Below are 14,263 nucleotides of genomic sequence, written 5' to 3'. Positions count from 1 at the left end.
TAATATAACATTCTGCTACTGTCACATTACACAACTTTCGTTTTATTGCAGGGCTGTCTTGTTACAAAGTTTTAAATTCCATATCCAAGAGAGCATATTGTTGTGCTTACATAATAATTCAAGACTACCCCCTATCGTGAACACACTGCAACTTACCGATTGTTTCTGTTGATGTGGATGTGGATGTGGATTTTTTTTTATTCCAGTGAATCTAATATAATTGAAGAGAGGCTTTTGGGTGTCACATTTGTTTTACAAGACTTCCATTTCACCAAAATTCTCTTCTTTTTCTTCTTCCGTATGGTCAGCTATGTCATTCTTTAAATTTGTGCCCACTATTTACTCTTTTTGTCTTCCTTGTGACTTTCTGCAGTCTGTGTCTAGCTTTTGTTGGAAACGCTCATGTAACTCAAGTTTTTTCTCGAATATGTCATACTTTTGGATGTCAATTTGTGATCAACAGTTTTTTTAATATCCCACTCGACCTCAGTGAATGAGAACCCCTTAGTGTTTGATTACAAAACAGATTAAATCTACAATGTCAGTCTACACTAGATCATTTGTGTTGCGCACATAGAAAAAATATCCTCTTTTTCACATGGTGTCACCTTCTCCACAAGAGAAGTTTGTTGTTATGCTGTCTTCTAAACTTGCCCGTATCCTCTCTTACTGGGGCCCAAATATTCCTTAACATATTTCTTTCTTTGGCTAATCACTTTGAGACTCAGTGTGTACCACCCATCTGGGCAGATGCACAATAGTGACTGAGCTCAGTGTTGAATTATGTGGATCATTTGTAGTAATCATGTCAAGTTAACTGACACGCCACTTCTACCTTGTTGATTCTAAATTTGAAGATATTTTTCTCGTGGTGTACAGTTCTCTATCCACTCTCTCTCCTAGATACATGAAGTTTTCTGCTCATCTGATTTATCCTTTACTTACATCTAGGTCTCTGGACGTTTCATTTATTAGTTTTTAGGCTATACCTTGGAAAAATCAGAGGACCATCCCCAAAGGTTGGGCAACTAACTGTCAGGTTTAAAATCCTGTATCCAGTTCTGACCCCCCTTTCTTGTTAGTTCTTCATATTACTTGCCAATGATTTTCTCCAGTGCACAGTTGAAACGTAAAGTTGAGAAGCCTGTCTCTTTTCCTGACATCTGTCCTAATCTTGAAGCCACCTGAAATCTCTTTTCGGAGTTTTGCTTTGAGATTTGTTGGATACTGGATACCCGCTCTTGTTTTGTTGTGTAAGAAAATTCATTTCAGATTTTGGAATATTGTGTTCTGATTAATAATCATAGCTTTCTTAAAATCATCAAAATTCAAAATGGACTTCAGATTTAAAGGGGGATGTAATGGATTTTGTTCCAAAAAATCGATTTTTCAAAAATATTATTTTCTTGATCTACGCAGTTTAATCTACGTTGTGTGTGAATTTTATCTTGATAATAGCTTGAGAAATGCCTTTAAATTGTTGAACTGATTAACTCTACATTGACGGCCAGTCCCACCTTTTCCGACATTTGGGAAACTGCTTGCTTCTGCGGAATTTTTGTTAGTGTGAAGGCTATTTTCTTTCGATATCTTTGGCTGACATCTGTATCTCTGGCTGAAAACTTTCTTGCATGTGACTGATGTGAGTTATTTACGTTTAGATAATACCAACTAGTATTGGTAGGCGGAAGATTGAATTCGCAAACATTTACGTGGGAGTCAAGATTGATGCAAAATGGGTGGTAGAAAAACTGTTTAGCAAACGGAGGTTTCATGGAAATAGGTTTACCAACAAAAAGAGGAAGCAGCTCGAAATGAATATGAGCTCTCAGCTGCAGCATCGAAACTTGGGACAGGAGAATTGTACAGGTGCGTGAATAATGTTGATATGGATTCCATTGGATTCAGACATACTGATTTAGAGCTTCTCTGCCAGCCTGTAAAGTTTTCATGCTTGTGTGTTACGGAATGCATGATTGTTGTTGAAGAAATAAGAGTGAGAGTAACTTGTGATTTTAAATTAATTTGTAATTGGTGTGGCTATGAATTTTCATTTTCCTCCTCCAAAAAAACTGACAATGGTACCAATGAAAGCAATTTTACATTAGCATATGCTCCGAGATGCCTTGGACAGAGCAAGGAAGGATGTAATTTATTGTGTGGTTTTCTGAACATGCCTCCACCTTGTGCAAGGTTTGAAAAAGTAAATAAAGAAATGTCTGATGCTGTATGCAATATTGCCAAAGTTTCTATAAAGAAAGCAGTGGAAGAATTGGTGGAAATAAACCAAAAAGAAATAGGTCCTGGGGTAGAAATTGATGACAGTTAATCTCCTACAAGTGTTAATGACGTGTGTGTGTCTGTAGATGGTACTTGGATGAAAAGGGATCACACATCTCTGTATGGAGTTGTATCTGTTCTTCGTATTGACTCAGGTAAAGTTTTTTATGTAGAAATTATGTCTGAATACTGCCACCAGTGTGCAACAAGGAAAATGTCCAACAATGAAGAAAGTGAGAAACTGTGGCAAGAAAAGTATGAACTAGCATGCTCTAAAAATTATAGTGGCTCAAGTGCGGGCATGGAGGCTGCTGCAGTTCTGAGGATTTTTCCAGATCTGAGGACTAGTATGGTGGTAGGTATACTAAATACGTTGGTGATGGGGACGATTCTTCCTTGAAAGCTGTAACAGATAAAAAATCTGTACAATACAACAATGGGAAAGTTGGAATGTGTTGGCCACATCCAAAAGATGCTTGGTGGTAGATGTCGTCGTTGCTGAAAGAGAAGGTGAAGTACTTGAGGATGGAAAACCACTAGGCGGAAAAGACAGGCTTACTCTGCAAGAAATTGATTCTCTTCAGTTATTTGATGGGAGAGCTGTCAGGAGAAACACCTACAATTTAGAGGCAATGGGGCTTGCTGTGTGGGCAGTTTTTTTCCGCAAACTATCCACTGACCAAACATCAGTGCACAATCTGTGTAAGTTCAACAACAGAAATGAGACGTATTCACATAAACACTCATTCCCAGAACCTGTTATGAATGCAATTAAGCCCACATGCAGGTTTCTCACAAACCCTGATTTATTGAGGAAGTGTCTTCACAGAAAGACACAAAATGCAGATGAAAGCCTTAATAATTTAATTTGGATTAGATGCTGAAAAAGGATATTCTGTGGACTTTTAAGTACTCAAAATAGGTGTCTTTGATGCAGTTTTATGCTACAATAACGGAAATAATGGCAGAATTGAAGTGGTGAAGAGAGTTGGTATCTATTCTGGTGTGTTTACAACAAAAGCATTTTACACCATTGACAAGAGCAAGGTCAAGAAAGCTAACAGATCAATGTCTTACATGCAAATACAGGCCAGGCAGATTCGAAGAGGAGAGGAGAGAAGAGAAAGCTGCAGGATGAAGAGCATCAGTATGGAGGATTTTAAAATTTAAGTAAGCTTATTACATGTAGAAGTATGAGAAGAAAATCTTTGAACCTCATTTTCTCTGTTTTATATTCTTTACATTATTTGAAACCTTTTCTCAAAAAAATTATGTGCTAATGCTATTAAATTTTCAGGAACTTTTCGCAATGTGTTGCTGTCTCCCTGGAACTAAAAAATACAATATCCTGCTATTGCATTCTGATTTTTAGATGATTGATTGTAGAAAAAAAAGTTAATTTTGGATGTGCAAAATTAAAAACTCCGTTAATGTCACAATTTGTACCATTAATTTAATAATTGTAGTTCAGTGGTCTTATAACCTTCTCAGGGCACTACAAAAAAAAATTTCAGTTTAATTGCATGAATAGAATTTGAGTTATGGCTTTTTATAAAAAAAGACAATACAAAAATTGAAAATTCAAATTTCTGGAAAAATATTAATCCTGCATATTTTACTATATATTTCTGTTGAAACACAGCTCTTTTGCTTTACATGTGCAGAATTTTAGATTTGTAGATTAATAAATATGGATGTAATGATTTTATAAATAAATGTTTACGTTTTCCGTCACATCCCCCCCTTAAGGTCAAAAACCTACTGAACACAACACTGTTTTTACCTAAATTCTCCTTGATATTCTCCCAATTGTGAGCAAAGTTGTTCCTCTGCCAGGGTCTGAAGGGCTTGTGAGAGTGTCTTCGATGCTATTTAAGATGAATGAAATTCCATTATAATTGTTGACATTAGATATGTTGTCTTTTTTGTGAAGATGGTAAATTATGGCCGACTCAACAGTTTTTCTCCACCCAAAATCTCATAGATAATATCTATTGCCTTATCAGTAGCTTTGCCACCTGCATGAGGTTAGAACTCAACAGTTATTGTTTCTTTCCCCGGTTCTTTCTAGTTCTTTAGGGACTGAATAATCTGCTTAATTTTCTCTCACAGAAAACTTATTTGTCTTTGCCAGTTTGAATCCTCTTAACAGCTACAGTGTTAATTCTTCTTAAGCGTAACAGATTGGAAGCTAACAATAGTCAACCACTTCTCATTACTACTTTATGGAGAACAGCTGAACCTGCAGTTTTATGAACTTTATAAGTAACTTTGTGTGTTTCTCAGCCATTTGACTGGAAGCAAGGGTGTACTGAGATTTAGCTTATAGTACATTCTAAAATCAATGTACAATGTTGCCACAGCACCTACCTTATTGTCTTAAAGAACAAATAAACATTTACTGTCCAATATTTTTAAATTGCATTGTTAAATGTATAAGGACAAAGCTAAATACTTCATGCAACTTTATTTTGGAGCAAATTATTGTTACTTTTCATACAGTTAATGCTGAAAAAGTTAATGTAGTGTGACAACGACTATGATGTTCAAGATGATTGGCCATAAATAACATGGGACAAAAAATTAGAAAGCATTAGTAGACAAGCATGAGAATGTGACAGGAAAGGTGTGGTGGTTCATCCTAATGGGCAAGGAAACAATGAAGCCCAATAGAAATATTTGTGTCTGAGAAAATTTTAGAGTGCATAACAGTTTTAAACTTAAAATAATCCATTTTCCAGCCCCTGTGACACACAGGTATTTAATAATATACACTGCTCAAAGGAATTAGGGGAACAGATATATCAACGTCTAGAATGTTGACTATTTTGATACAATTGATACCTGTGTCTTGTTGTATGGCTTGAGATCTACACTTTCAATGTAGTAGACTTTTAAAATTTGCTGTGTTTTGCGTTAATTGTGTCAGCTGATCTTTTAGAAGGAAGTGAGTACTGGTGTCTTAGGTTTTATAGTGACATACATGTATGGCAGTTGTCATTTGTGGATGGGAATGTTGTAATTTGTGGATGTTGTCTTCAGCCAAGCACATGCAATGTGACACCTTAATGCAGCGAAAGTTGCAAAGGTGGTCTGTTTGATACAAAAAGGATGGACTTTCAGTGGTGTTGCTGCAGATGCCAATGACTCTTCCATTAGTTGGGGACACACTACAGCGAGACAGGTCAGTACACAAGGTGAGTTGGACAAGGTCACCAAACCCCATGTGAAGACTGATATCTGCCCACCTGTGTTGCACCATCACACAGATAGTGCCAGAGCACTGAAAGATGATCTCAGAAGGGCCACTATAGCAGAATGAACCTTATGACCCAGATGTCTTGTTTGATTAGCCCACAGACATGACATCATCTTGCAGTTCACCTTCAGTTCTGCTGTTCCCATGTCAACTAACAACTTTGTCACTGGCTAAATGTGTTATTCACAGATGAGTCCAGATATTCTCTGATGCAAGGTAATGGCTGTGTTCATCTGCAGAGATCCATAGTGAGCAGTACCTGCCAAATGTTGTTCAGAAAATCGGAGATTTCAGAGGTTCTGTGATGATATGGGGATGCTTCAGTGTTGACAGCCATATAGACCTTACCATTATCCATGGTCACCATACTGCCAGGCAGTACATCACACGGATCCTGTTGGATCATGTGGTGGCTGCTGCATATGGTGGTCCCTCTGAATTCCTTCTAATGCCAGAACCCATGTGACGGGTGTCAGCAGGGATGTCTTGTGAAGCCTGGACATTGATGTAATGGAATAGTCAATGTGAGTCGTGACCTAAATCCCATCATGCATATGACATGGTTGACAGGCATAATTGTGGTCATCCAGTTCCATCACAGGCACTCCAAGAACTCGCATGGGCTCTCGCTGAAGAATGGGAATGGATAGTACAGGGCCATAGACTTATAAGGAGTATGCTATGTAGGTGTCTGTCGGCAACAAGACTCGTGGAGGGCACACACAGTAAGTCCAATGAAAAGCACCCAGGATGAATGATGGTTTCCACTTTGCTTTCAACACCTGTCGGGCATTTCAGTTTTTTTATATAAATGACCAAGGATGTAATGATGTTTTGCTGTGTACTTAATTTGTGAAAGGTAAAGGTATAATTTGGTAACATAACTAATCCTCAGTTATTGCTTCTTTGGAGCAACTGACATCCACAGTCATGTTTGAAGGTGGTAGTCAGCTCCTACATGCTCAGCATGATGCACCTCCAAAGACCACATTCCAGCTCTGAGTTAGTAGGCCAGGGGTGGAGAAGGGGATGGAGGCAGGAGGTTTCTCCTACCATGAGTTTGGAACAATACTCCAACATGTATCTGACAGAACCTCCACTTCCCCTCCTGCTGTTGAACCTCACCAAAGTGTGGTTGCTCTTCCTCCACAGTCATTCCATTGACATGACACATAAGTAGCAGATTTTAAATCTAATCCGTATCTACACGATCCTGTGACATTGTAATACCTGTTGTGTCAGTGACCCCTGCAAGCAGTTACATTTGTGAAACTGCAGTAACAACAAGAGTCTCGTCAGGAACAATAGGTAGAAGTTGTCTCTTGTTTATTGCAGTCAGGTTACCAATATGGTGACCATCTTTAACAGTGTCACATTGGAGGATTTGATATGTACTTGTGAGTTTGAAGAAATGAGTTCTCAGGTGTCCAATGTGAAGTTAATATGTGCACTAATTCAGTGCAGGGACTTAGAGAAACTTACTTAACTTCCCTGTCATTTGAAGGTAGCTCCATATCAAACACCTAGGAAGACGGCCACCACATATCTAGTTAGCTAAGAAAACTAATAATTAAAATAAAGAAATCTTAAGACTTTCCAGCCACACGTTTATGGGACAGTAGACTGGATGTGTGGTTGTGAGTATACAAACAAGTTTTACTGATGGCACTGTTAAGTGTTTGCAAAACAAAATGCAGGGGGTGAAAGTGCTTTAACAGTAAGAGATATTGACAATCTCTGGAATTCATCACAGAATATAAAGGAACACGAGTTGTCTACATCACAAATGATTGCATAATTAGAGTACAATCTTGTAGGGAAATATGGTGTTAGACAACACCTGGGTATTCTGTCTTTCAATTGACTGCCTATAAGCAATGATGGATTGCATTAAATGTTGGGGTGCTTTTGAACTTGGACATCATGGACATACTGAACAGAGTGCGTGTACATGGAGGTTTTTTAGGCTAGGCAGTAGTACGAGGTGTCCTGATAAACACTCGCCAGTCGACGTGCAGGCAGGGAAATCAGGACGCACTCAGTGTAAAGACACTTCAGCTATCAAGATACTAGCAGTAAATTTTCAGTGTGTTCAGAATAAAGTTCCTGAATTTACTGCCCTCTAGGAAGCGTGTGGCACGCAAATTATTCTCTTAGGCTCGAGACCTGGCTGAACCCTGAGATAGGAAGTTCTGAAATATTTAGTGAGGGTTGGAACGTGTATCGGAAAGACAGATTAGACACCGTAGGAGATGGTGTCTTCATTGCAGTTGACAAAAATAGTGTGTCTACTGAGGTCGAAGTAGTGTGAGATTGTGAAGTTATGTGGACACGTTTAACAGAGCTAGGAGAAATAGTTGGGTGTTATTACCAGCCACCAGGTTCCACCGTGACAGTTCTAGAATCATTCAAAGGGAGTCTACACTCTGTATCGCAGAAGTACCTGGATCATGCTATATTAGTTGGAGGCGACTTCAACCTACCTAGTATAGACTGGGATGTCTATGGATTCATTACAGGTATTACAGACAAGCCGTCGTGTGAATTACTTTTGAACACATTATCCGAAAACTGTCTTGAACAGCTAAATCAACAGCCAACGCATAATGGAAATATTTTAGATCTGGTAGCCACAAACAGACCAGACCTCATCGACGGTGTCATTGTTGAGACAGTGATTAGTGATCATGATGATGTCATTACGACTATGGTTACAAAAGTTAGAGAGTCGGTCAAGAAGGCTAGGAGAGTATTCTTACTAGAAAGAGCAGATAAGCAGTTGTTAGCATCCCACTTAGTAAACGAATCGACTTCATTTACTTTCGGTACGATGGACATGGAAGAATTATGGGCAAATTTTAAACACATTGTAAATCACGCATTGGACAAGTACGTGCCGAAAAAGTGGGTTACGGACGGAAAAGACCCACCGTGGTTTAACAGCACAATTCGGAGAATGCTCAGGAAGCAAAGGCAGTTACACTCGCGGTACAAGAAAGATCAGGAGAATGAGGACAGGCAAAATTTAGTAGAGGTTCGTGCTGCTGTAAAAAGAGCGATGCGCGAAGGATACAACCACTGCCACTGTCATACCTTAGCAAAAGATCTTGCTGAAAACCCAAGGAAATTCTGGTCTTACATAAAATCGGTAAGCGGGTCGAAGGCTTCCATCCAGTCACTCACTGATCAGTCTGGCCTGGCAATGGAAGACAGCAAAACGAAAGCTGAAAATTTAAATTTAGCATTTGAGAAATCTTTCACGCAGGAGAATCTTACAAAAATACCGCCATTTGAGTCTCGTACAAATTCCTGTATGGAGGACATAGTGATAGACATCCCTGGGGTTGTGAAGCAGCTGAATGGGTTGAAAATAAATAAATCACCAGGTCCTGATGGGATTCCAATTTGGTTTTACAGAGAGTACGCTACTGCATTGTTCCTTACTTAGCTTGCATTTATCGCGATCTCTTGCCCAACGTAAAGTCCCGAGCGACTGGAAAAAGCGCAGGTGACGCCTGTATATAAGAAGGGTACAAGGACAGATCCTCAAAATTACAGACCAATAACCTTAACATCGGTTTGTTGCAGGATTCTCAAACATATTCTCAGTTTGAACATAATCAATTTCCTTGAGACAGAGAAGTTGCTGTCCATGCATCAGCACGGCTTAAGAAAGCATCACTCCTGCGAAACGCAACTCGCCCTTTTTTCACACGCTATCTCGCGAACCATGGATGAAGGGTGTCAGACGGATGCCATATTCTTTGACTTCCGGAAAGCGTTTGACTCGGTGCCCCACTGCAGACTCCTAACTAAGGTATGGGCATATGGGATTGGTTCCCAAATATGCGAGTGGCTCGAAGACTTCTTAAGTAATAGAACCCAGTACGTTGTCCTCGATGGTGAGTGTTCATCGGAGGTGAGGGTATCATGTGGAGTGCCCCAGGGAAGTGTGGTAGGTCCGCTGTTGTTTTCTATCTACAGAAATCATCTTTTGGATAGGGTGGATAGCAATGTGCGGCTTTTTGCTGATGATGCTGTGGTGGATGGGAAGGTGTCGTCGTTGAGTGGCTGTAGGAGGATACAAGATGACTTGGACAGGATTTGTGATTGGTGTAAAGAATGCCAGCTAACTCTAAATATAGATAAATGTAAATTAATGCAGATGAATAGGAAAAAGAATCCCGTAATGTTTGAATACTCCATTAGTAGTGTAGCGCTTTACACAGTCACATCGATTAAATATTTGGGCGTAATATTGCAGAGCGATATGATGTCTGACAAGCATGTAATAGCAGTTGTGGGGAAGGTGGATAGTCGTCTTCGGTTCATTGGTAGAATTTTGGGAAGATGTGATTCATCTGTAAAGGAGACCACTTATAAAACACTAATACGACCTATTCTTGAGTACTGCTCGAGTGTTTGGGATCCCTACCAGGTCAGATTGAGGGAGGACATAGAAGCAATTCAGAGGCGGGCTGCTAGATTTGTTACTGGTAGGTTTGATCATCACGCGAGTGTTACAGAAATGCTTCAGGAACTCGGGTGGGAGTCTCTGGAGGAAAGGAGGCGTTCTTTTCATGAATCGCTACTGAGGAAATTTAGAGAACCAGCATTTGAGGCTGACTGCAGTACAATTTTACTGCCGCCAACTTATATTTCGTGGAAAGACCACAAAGATAAGAGGAGAGATATTAGGGCTCATACAGAGGCATATAGGCAGTCATTTTTTCTCTCATTCTGTTTGGGAGTGGAACAGGGAGAGAAGATGCTAGTTGTGGTACGAGGTACCCCCCGCCACGCACCGTATGGTGGATTGCGGAGTATGTATGTAGATGTAGGAATTCACTAAATACAGGAATGTTTGGCAGTCTTATAAATTTCACTGCTGAACTTAAGGTTGCATTCAGTAAGCTGCTGCTGATTTTGTCAGTGATTGTAGAGGAGACAAATTTCAACAATTTCATAGTTTGTCATCCTGATCATGATGCAAAAACATTAGCAAAATCTAATGAAGAAACTTTACTGGATATTGTGAATAATTTTGATAAAGTTATCTCTCAAGCTATGATGGTTCAGCTGTTATGAGTAGTAGTTGTCCAGGTGCACAGACTCTTCTGAAAGAGCATTTTAAATATGCTAATTTTGTTAAATTTATGTTCTTAAGTTGAATCTGATTTTAGCACAAGCAATAAGTCAGAATATGGGCACTAGTCTTCTTTTATATCTGATCTTAGTGAGAATCCCAGTTTTTTCATAGTTCTTCACAACAAACAGCGATGTTAACTGACGTAGTGAACAGGGACGTCCGTCATGTTTCCAATATGGGATGGGAGTTTAAATCAAGAACCACTTTTGTACAAAGATAGTCACTTGCAGAATGTCTGGACAAATTGAGCGTACATCTCAGCAAACTACTACAATTACACAAGCAGGACGACTACCTGAAATTGAAGCACCCACTATTTCAATTTTGGTCACCGATATTCAGTCACATTATGCCACACATTGACATATTGTACAGTCAATTACAAAAATGAGAAGTCGACCCAGTGACAGCACAAAGGGTAGAACATTTCAAAAGAACCATACAGGATATCTGAGGATATCATTGACACAATTCCCACGTACAGAGAGGTGCTGTATCTTGCGAAGAGACAGTGGCAGGGAAGCAAAACTACGAAAACTGTTGCTGCAAAAGAAGTCTATGATAGAATTGTCGCTTAAGTTGCTGAACACTGACTTCACAGGGCACCTTGTTGCTGCAACTTATTTAATTCTGAAAACATACACAGGTCAATTTCTGCAAAGTTTGTGGCAGAGGTCTTGTGAAATACGTTCTTTCCTTGAATGCAATAAGCTGAGAACAGAACTTCAGATACTGTACACAAGGAATGAGTTTAGAAGTCTCACAGGTGCTGTTCCACTCCTGCTCAAAAATAATTTCCAGCTGCCTTGAAACAGTGAAACTCCTGAAAGTGGTTGCTACCATATTAATGACAATGTGTGAGGTGGAGTGATCTTTCTCTGCTCTAAATAGAGCAAACTTTCCTGTGGAGTGCTATGGGTCAAGAGCGACTAATAGCACTACCAGCACTGTCCTTCAAGTGAGGAGGACTTTGTGTCTAGCACCATAGTCTTCAGTGAATGCATCATTGACAGGATTTTTCTGCTCTCAAGGAGAGGAGAACGGAATTTTCCTACAAACATTCATAGTAAGTTAAACGTGTTTCCGTATAGCAATTATTTTGTTATTCATTTTTAGCTTTTTCATGTTAGTTATTTAGAACATTGCTGTCCATCTTCCTGTGAACCCCATAGAAAAAACTGCACACACCGCCACTGCTATAAAGTGATGCAGCTTGGAAGTAGCAAGAAGAGGACTGCCAGTATGAACCTTCCAAGAACATTTTTTTTGGAAAGTGTTGCTCTACAAAATTGGTGCATTCTGCAGTAGAAATACTATTGTTTGACGACAATACTAGCAAAAATCGCATATGGAACTTACGCTGTTTATTACATTCAGTCACACAATGGTACAAAGTCACATCAAAGGTTTCATAATTACAGGTATGCTGATACAAATCAACTTTGTTTTTTTCTTGTTGTGGACACTAATGCGAGTCATCTGAAAGCCATTCATAAAATCATATTACAGTAAACAAATCCACTTACAGACAATCTTTTTTTCTCAACACAATGTAGCAAGACTGACTTAAGCTTATTGCCATATTCTTTTATTTTGTGAAGAAAAGGGATTAAAAATATATATCAACGAAACAAAGTATTATTCTGGCTCATATTTGTTATTGAAAACTTTTAATACATGCTTCACGGTGTTTACAACATGGAGAAAATATTACTGCGGCAGAATCACTTACAAACACCACTCACAATGAAACAGCTGGGAGATATATATAATTAGTTGGGGTGAAAAAATGGAAAGAAAATAATGACTTCCAGCAGCACAGGGAACTGCATCAATGTAATGGTGAGAGCCGAAAACCTGTACCAGACCGGGACTCTGAGATGCTCTGCTTCTCTAGAAGGGTTGCCTTAATCTCCTCAACCATCTAGACAAGCTTTACATCCGGAGTTAATGTCTGGGGATTGTTGTGGTGTGACAAGTGGGAAGTCAGCAATTGGATTCTGATGGAAAGTGTGTCCACATGGCTGAGGCAGTTAAGGCAACTGTTCTACAGAAGCAGCGCATCTGGGTTAATGTCCCAGTCTGGTGAAAATTTTCCAACTCCCACTGGACATGTCTGACAGAACAGACACCATTTGTATCTAGAATTCTATGGCTACAATGGCCGTTTGATGAAATAGTTTCAATGTGAATGCAAAAATAATGTCTGAACTCCTATGGCAATCAGAAACCTGAGAGCAGGGGGTTAATGGGTGGGGGCCCTTGTGGTACAGTGAGTGGGAAGTTGGGGATTTGGGTTGATGGAAAGAATATCTGGATCATCAAGGCAGTTAAGGCAACCATTCTAGAGAAGCAGAGGACCCGGGTTCTTACATCCTGTTTCGTTTCCATTCCTTTCACCCCAATGATTCATGAATCATTTACTTTAGGGAAAGGAATACTAAGAAGCATCATTCCCTATCTACGGCAATTTGTAAATTACCCAGGCAGTTTTGCAGAGACAGTAACACAATTTATTCCCAATGGCACAACCGAAAGAACTCAAGACTGTCTTAAGCCTCTCTTCACAGTGCCCATATTGTACAAATGGGCAGTAATTACAGAAGTGTAAACTAAGTATTAATAATGCTGAAATGGATGGACAACACGTGTGCTCTTTACGTAAGTGCTCCATAATAATGTGTTGCAATTGGTTCTAAAGAAAGCAAGATAATCTACACTGATTAGTGAATTTTATTTATTTATTTTGGGCAAAAAAGTCCAATTGATCTGAAACTTCAACTTTATTCCACAGGCAAAAGGAAACGAATATGTAACTGTACAAAGTTGTTCATCACTGTGAATGATGATCTTTTTGGTATATATAGCATATATTGTTTCACAGACAAATAACAAGAGACATACAGAAAATGTGAACATCTCACAGAAAGATACTTCATGGAGATTATTCCATGAACTGAAAAGAATAAACTCAAAGATGGCGCGCAGTGTGCAATAATAAGAGAGGAAAGAGGAAGGAGATGGCCTGTTGGTCTCAAGACTTGTGCATGGCTCTTTACTGAAGAGTGTTTCATAAAATATCACAATAAAATTTCATTTCATATTTTCACATGTGTATTAAATGTAATGAAATATAATGCACAGCAGTTTCTGAAAGTTCTATTAAGTGAGGATGTATGGGTCTTGTTCTAGAGGTATTTAAGCAAATCATTACATTTTGTTCAGTAATCAATCATTTAAAGTATTATGAGTAGGTTAGACACATGGATGGAATTTACTGGCTAGAGGATTGAAATACTCCCACTTTTCAAAACTTTACAGGGTGAAAGTTTAACAACAGTACTATTTCTCCATCATTTTATTCTCAGAAACATTTCTAGAAAGACACAATTGATCTTGTATTTTGAGATTCACTTGATAAAATGGACAGAAAGAAGAAAATGAAAAGCCTCAATTAAAATGAATTGTAACATGTTCTCTTTGAACACATTGTGTGAATGATGAAATTAATAAGTACAGCTTATGTAAGACATTTACCATAAATCAGTTTTCTGATGTTAATAATGCCATTTGCC

At 38.9% G+C, this 14,263-nt stretch overlaps 1 long non-coding RNA gene across 1 annotated transcript; it reads left to right on the top strand.

Annotated features, from left to right (window-relative positions):
• The first annotated feature begins 1,609 nt into the window (after nucleotides 1-1,609).
• LOC126183491 (uncharacterized) lies at nucleotides 1,610-4,540 on the top strand. Its single transcript, XR_007536760.1, has 3 exons — nucleotides 1,610-1,869; nucleotides 3,370-3,450; nucleotides 3,578-4,540. It is a non-coding gene; the product is annotated as an uncharacterized LOC126183491 (long non-coding RNA).
• Nucleotides 4,541-14,263: the final 9,723 nt, after the last annotated feature.

The sequence above is a fragment of the Schistocerca cancellata genome, chromosome 4 (assembly GCF_023864275.1).
Source record: "Schistocerca cancellata isolate TAMUIC-IGC-003103 chromosome 4, iqSchCanc2.1, whole genome shotgun sequence".
In the NCBI taxonomy this organism is placed as follows: Eukaryota; Metazoa; Arthropoda; class Insecta; order Orthoptera; family Acrididae; genus Schistocerca; species Schistocerca cancellata.
Note: the sequence above shows the minus strand (reverse complement) of the source record. Positions and strands in the feature narration are given on the sequence as shown.